Below are 6,393 nucleotides of genomic sequence, written 5' to 3' on the forward strand. Positions count from 1 at the left end.
TACAGAAAATAATTTCATTTCTGGAAAAAAATGGTAGTTTCGACAGCAACTACCATTTTACTAGCTCCACTGTAGCTTGTTTTTCTTGTGCCTATTTACCCTAGTAAGTGTAAGCAAGCCTCCAAAGCTCAGCCCCAAACTCCAGTGGTTTGACCACAGTAAACCTCCAAAGTTCCTGTCCAGAAACTTGCTTGCAGTACAAATCCATTTCTACTGCACCTGGATCCAAGCCCAACCGTGGTAACACTCCAAACTACCAAGGACTACACGCCAGACATCAAGTTAGCGCTTAGGATGGCCTGATGTCATAGTTCACGCGGTGACCGCGTTCGTCCGGGCATGCTGGCATGCAAAACACGTGCTCTGCGTGCCGCCTAGCGCTCTGTTGAGCGCGTGCTTGCTGCCCAGACTGCCCGAGCATGCCAAACCTTGCCACCATCGTCGTCTCCACTCCCTTAACTCCCCCCTGGCACTCGCCGATGCCGGAGCTCGCCGCAGCAGGCATGGGCACAGTCCGGCCAATGACATAGTGCGCAGCGCACTATGCTCGTCGTCTTCCCCCTCGCCCCTGTGCTCGTCCGCACCCGCCAATAGTTTCTGCCTGATCTCCATCCTCTTCCGCCTCTCTCACTAGCGTCGTTCGTTGCCGGGCACCGTGGACACGTGTCCTCCGGCGGAGCCCGAACCCCTCTCGCCGCCTGCCTATAAATGCCGCCACCCCCAGCCTCTTTGAGCACCCGCAGCTACTCCCACACCCTCCACAAGCTAGTAGAAGCTGCAGCCCGGCCGGGCAGGCCGCGGGCTGCCGTCCCCGAGCCCGAGCTCGCTGGCGATCCCCTTTGGATCGTCCCCGCAGCTCCAACCCCTCCCAGGCCAGGGCGACCTTGCTACTGCCTCCGCCACTCTTCGGTGAGGCCGTTCTGCCCTGTTGGAGCCCCTGGAGCCACCCCGAGCCGTCGTCGTCTTCACTCCCGCGACCGCTGCCCTCTGCCTCCACTGGAGAGGCCGTTTCTGACGGCTTCCGGTCACCTGTAGCCACGCTACGGGTATGGGCAGGTGCGCCATCTTTTTCTCCTTCGATCCTCCCTCTCGTTTGACCCCAAGACCCCTCACCGCCGGCGTGTGATCCGGCAAAGCTCCGCCTCCCTCTGTTTCCTTCTCCCCCTCCTTCGGACCTGACTAGCATGGCCTGCTAGTCAGCCACTTAGTACGCACGCGAAGCGGTATGAGTGGTGGCGCCCTGGGCGTTTACGCCTTCGCCATCACCCCTCTAGTCTATTTTATTTTTAATTCAAATTCATTTAAATCTAGGAAACTTCAAACAGCCACAACTTTTATTCTATAACTCCAAATGCATGATTATTTTTGCATTGTGTTCTTTGTCCAAAAAACTAGCAGCACCCAAAAGATGGGATTTTTCCTTGCTGTCTAGATTTTCTGGTAATTTTTAGAAGGTTTCTTGATGTTTTCTTTTTGTGGTTTTATTAATTTTCAGAAGAGCAAGCTTGTCTTGAGGATCACCAGGAGGTTTATGAACCTCATCAGCACTAAGGCAAGCCACAACAACATTTTCATAGTGCCACTTCAATATTTGTGATTTTCCTACTTGAACTTATGATTATTCATGCATTTAAATAATTCTTATGATAATTATATTCTGTTGAATGCCTGTCATGTTACCTATGCTTGATTTATAGTAATTTTGAAATAAATCTTGTTGATAAGCTAACAAGAACTTAGTTATGAGTAATGATAAAATGATATGGCCATGGAGATTAATAATTAGTTTAATTATTATTCTTGCATGATGAAAAATGATGAGATTGCTAGAAATAATTCTGGTTTAAGTGAGGTTGGATCTTAAGTAGAGAAGTATCATGAGTTAATGATGACTCCGTGGGAGCGTAGTTGACTTAGTTATTTTCATGGATATGTGATGCAGATGTTAAGTGATGCATAACATGGCATTATGACACCGGTTACTTTCACTTTAAGTTGAACTTGATAAATAACTCAACTTGAATATGTTTGTTGACCGGGTCGTGCTGCCGCTGAAATGAGTTTTTCCCAGTGCAACCAGATTTGCCGGTATGGGACGGCCTTAATGCGTTTCAATGTCGTGCCTCTGGTCGGTGCCTCCATCTAGGGAAGGTTATGGGCGTGCTGTACCCTGGCCCGGTAAGCAGGCATAACCTTCTGAGCCCGTTGATGAGTTAAGTTTTTCGGTCCCAGAGTGGATCTTTGCCATGACGGTTGTTTGAGTTGTCTTGAGGTAGACACGGGGCCACCAGGACTAGCCCGATGGGTATTGAGATGGAGTGGTCGGGAGAGTGTCATGACAATGAAGTGGTTTCGTGGGAATGCCGGTGGTCCACCCGAATGGGAGTGCGAGGCCATGGGTTCTGTAGTGTGTGTCTAGTGCGCTACCTCTGCAGAGTGTATTAATCTATCGATAGCCGAGTCCATGGTTATGGACACGCTCGAAAGTAGGGTACACCATGGGTCAACACCTAATAAATTTGCACACTAAGATTTGCACTAAGGTAATGGAAGTAAGGCCATTGTGTTGAGTTTGACCAGGTGTGGTCGGGTTGTGATCGTTGTATGGATCACGAGATTCTCTTTGAGTTCTTCACGTTTGTGGTTTGGAAATGATCACGTTCGGTAAGCCAGTCCATGGGATGAGTACCACTTGAGCATAATCACAAAATGTTGGATATATTGTTGCATTGTTGTTAATTGGTTAAATATCATGATATTGTTTGTCATTATGTTTATGCTTGTTGTGAGCTTGCAAGTACATTGAATGTACTAACCTAGCGTGTCATGCCAGATTTCAGGAAAGTCTCGCTGGAAAGGAGAGCTGTCCGAGTCTAGATCGTGTCCACATCGGTGTCCCTGTGCTATGGAGTCCCGCTATGACGTTGTTCCGCTGTCGCGTAGTTGTCATGATCGAGGCCCCTTTATGTTTACTAAATAATGTACATATTGTTCAGCCGCACCGTGTGTGCCGCTTGGCCTCGCTAACTGTTGCTATATGAACTATGCTCCGCTAGCATGAATAAAGCGGTTGCTTTTCTGTACCAAGTTGTTGTGTGTTGCCAGAAGACAAGGTCTCTGGGCTGGCAATGCAAGGTTAACCGGTCGCTCTGAGCCGGGGTGCCACAACGCTTGGTATCAGAGCCGCGCTGACTGTAGGCCATGCTATACTAAGCCGAGCTAACTGGACGTTAGATACAAGTTGTAGTTGAGAGCTGGTAGCACATTTGTAGCTGGTTGTTCCATTGCATGCACTGATTTTTATTTTTATGCTAACTTGCTAATGGTTGTGAGTGTAGATGGCTCCGGTGATGTATCCGTGCCAGTTGCAGCTGATGCCGTACATGTCGCCGCATCTCCTTCGTAAGGTGTGGCGTCGGCTGTACCCCCATGGTGACGATCCAGTCTATTGTGTGTACCGGGAGCTTCTAGCTGACTCAGTGTATGAGTATCACGCCGTGGTTACTCTGCGCACCAGTTCCGATCCCAGCACTTACACTCGTACCTCTCAAAGTGGCTATGCTTCTACCGCTTCTCGGGCTGTCCAGTTTGCTGCATTCGAGGTACTCGTTGAGCTCCGTTACAACGAGGTCCGGATATAGAGCCACCCAGGTTTCCACTACTATCCTTCTCTCCACGATAATGGTCGTGTCCGTTTCCTTGTCATTGATCCAGAGTCTGATAGTGTAGCTAGCCAACTTTCTCGCTATATCACTGCTAGCTATCTTCTGATCTACGAGCTGGCTCGTGAGATGAGTCGTGCCTGTACTGCTTTAGTCTCTGCTAGATCAGCCACTACTCCAAAGTCTGTAGGATTTAGTCCCTATATTCCTTCCAGTTCTCGAGCCCCTATTTCCCCGGTTACTCCTCCGAGTAGCTCGGGCACCGCGACTGTGAGTCCACTTAGTGCTCCTGCTGAGTGGTTTTCACTCCTCGCCACTCATGTACCCCCGATGATTCACCTTCCACCTGCCCCGGCGGGAGAGCCCTCGAAACAGCGTCGTCGTGTCACTTTTAACCCGGAGGTCTCAGTTAACCCCGTCAGTTCAGGATCCGAGTCCGCTTCAGGAGAGGACCCCGCAGCACCAGCAGAGCAGTAGAGCTTTCGAGTATTCGCAGTCGTCAGGATGGAGTATGGATGTAGTCGTACGAGTCATCATGTTTCGTTTCATGTATGAGGGTAGTTGGACCTGGCATGTTGTTATCTTTCATGTATGAGTCTATGCATAATTATGTTGGACTTTATTTTATTCACCGTATTTTCTTTGCCATTTCGGTTTTACTCGGATTTTTGTTGCTGGCTTCTCCCCAGTTTATTTTTGAATGCTTCTCATCTCGGTTGCGTTGCCTTGGGAAAATAATCATATTAGGATGATGCGGGGAGGCTGCAGTAGCAACCTTCGTGAGGGTTCTCCTGATCGTCGTTCCGCACGACAGGCAGGACACTCACCCGAGCCGTACGTTCCACCACCGCCTCCACCGCCAAATCCGCCCTCCACCGAGCAAATTCTGCATATGTTTGAGGAAAGACGAAATAATGATCTGATGGAAATACTCAGAAGTATTCAAGCTGTGGTTGGAAAGAATGGAAATCAACCCGGTCATCACTCCAAGCTGTCTGATTTTCAAAGGACTAAGCCTCCCAGTTTCAGTCAGGCCATTGATCCCTTGGATGCAGATGATTGGTTGAGAACTATGGAAAAGAAGCTTGAGGTTGCTCGAACTGATGAAGGGGATAAGGTTCCATTTTTAACACATTATCTTGAAGGCGCTGCTGCCATATGGTGGGAAAATGAAAAAGCCATGTGATTTGCTGATGAAGAAATTACCTGGTCAAGATTCAAGGAACGGTTCCAGAAATATCACATCCCTACGGGAATTATGAAGACTAAGCAGCATGAATTTCTTGCGCTCCTCCAAGGAAGTCAGTCTGTGGGAGAATATTTGCAGAAATTCAAACATCTGTCACGTTACTCTCAATATGACGTGGAAACTCAGGAAAGAAAGATGGACAGGTTTCTTACTGGGTTAAACCCGCAACTCTGTTGTACTCTAGGTATGTTCGATTTCCCAGACTTCCAAACCCTGGTGAACAAGGATTTCATTGCTGAAAGGGAACACAAGCTTGTATCAGATACTAAGCCTGCCAAAAATGATCACAAGCGCAAGTTTGAGCCAAGAAAAGAAATGCAACCAATGCAAAAGGTTCGTACCTGGCAGCCGACTCAGGTAGCATACAAGCCCAATTGGCAACATAATGTTAACAAGACCACCACCCAAGTCAAGAATTACGTGCTCAACACAATACTAGAGAATCGTCTCCGCAACAATTCCTGTTTCATTTGTGGGCAAACAAGACATTATGCCAAATAGTGTCCCACGAGCAATCGGACAAATACTACCTTCAAGCCACAAGTCCATTATATGGAGGCATGCCCAGATCAGCACGACCTCACGGGATACATTCATCACATTTCCGCCAACGAAGCCCAAGAGAACCCCGAAGTCGTCATTGGTATGTTCCCTGTTAATAACATACCTGCAGTAATTTTATTTGACTCTGGGCTTCCCACTCTTTTATTTCTCGGAGTTTTGTTGCCCAAAACTAAATTCCTTGTTTGCTTTTGGGCAAGAATATGCTGGTACAAACCCCGGGATCTCTAATTGGAAGCAATATAGTCTGCCGTAATCTGGAAGTCAATATCAACAGAGTCCGTTTTCCAACTTCTTTTATACTTATTGAATCCGTATCAAGTATGCATAAATTGTGCGACCCGAGAAGTCAACTTGACCGGCCAAGAGGGAAAAACTACAAAATTTATTGCTCATAGAAGCATACCCTCCAAGGAAATGGTCTTTATAGCAATGGCTGAAATGGAATTGATTCCGGTGGTCACCGAGTTTCCTGATGTATTCCCAGAAGAACTGCCAGGCATGCCACCTGATCGAGAGCTTGAGTTTGCGATAGATCTTGTGCCCAGAACCACACCAATACACAAGAAGTATTATCGAATGTCGTCATCAGAATTAGTGGAGCTAAAGAAACAGCTTGATGAAATGCTCCAGAAAGGGTATATCCGTCCCAGCTCCTCACCATGGGGATCACCTGCTATTTTCATGGACAAGAAAGATGGCAGTCTTCGCATGTGTGTGGATTACCGTCAGCTGAATGATGTCACAATCAAAAACAAATACCCCCTGCCAAGAATTGATGATTTGTTTGATCAGCTTAGTGGGGCCAAGGTATTCTCCAAGATCGATTTACGGACTGGGTATTATCAGCTCAAAATTAAAAAGGAGGATATTCCTAAGACCGCATTCACCACTCGCTATGGTCTCTATCAATATACAGTT

The sequence above is a fragment of the Triticum dicoccoides genome, chromosome 3B (genome assembly GCF_002162155.2).
Source record: "Triticum dicoccoides isolate Atlit2015 ecotype Zavitan chromosome 3B, WEW_v2.0, whole genome shotgun sequence".
In the NCBI taxonomy this organism is placed as follows: domain Eukaryota; kingdom Viridiplantae; phylum Streptophyta; class Magnoliopsida; order Poales; family Poaceae; genus Triticum; species Triticum dicoccoides.